At 54.3% G+C, this 604-nt stretch overlaps 1 pseudogene; it reads left to right on the forward strand.

Annotated features, from left to right (window-relative positions):
• The first annotated feature begins 224 nt into the window (after positions 1–224).
• Positions 225–342, forward strand: LOC124551406 (annotated as a pseudogene).
• Positions 343–604: the final 262 nt, after the last annotated feature.

Here is a 604-nt window from a genome sequence, read left to right on the forward strand (position 1 = left end):
AGGTCGTGCATTATGAACAGGTGCTCGATCGTGTCGAATGATACAATCGCCATCCCCGAATTGTTCAACAGTGGGAAGCAAGAAAGTGCTTAAAACACCAGTGTAGGCCTGTCCTCTGATAGTGGCACGCAAAACCAGGGTGCAAGCCCCCTACATGAAAAAGACCACCAAACCACAACAACACCACCGCCTCCGAATTTTACTGTTGGCATTACACACGCTAGGGCAACGGCCTTGCCACAGTGGATACACCGGTTCCCGTCAGATCACCGAAGTTAAGTGCTGTCGGGCGTGGCCGGCGCTTGGATGGGTGACCATCCGGACCGCCATGTGCTGTTGCCATTTTTCGGGGTGCACTCAGCCTCGTGATGCCAATTGAGGAGCTACTCGACCGAATAGTATGTCAATGAAAACCATCATAACGACCGGGAGAGCTGTGTGCTGCCCCACGCCCCTCCTATCCGCATCCTCACCTGAGAATGACACGGCGGTCGGATGGTCCCGATGGGCCACTTGTGGCCTGAAGACGGAGTGCAAATTACACACGTTGGCAGATGACGTTCACTAGGTATTCGCCATACCCATACCCTGCCATCGAATCGCC

The sequence above is a fragment of the Schistocerca americana genome, chromosome 9 (assembly GCF_021461395.2).
Source record: "Schistocerca americana isolate TAMUIC-IGC-003095 chromosome 9, iqSchAmer2.1, whole genome shotgun sequence".
In the NCBI taxonomy this organism is placed as follows: domain Eukaryota; kingdom Metazoa; phylum Arthropoda; class Insecta; order Orthoptera; family Acrididae; genus Schistocerca; species Schistocerca americana.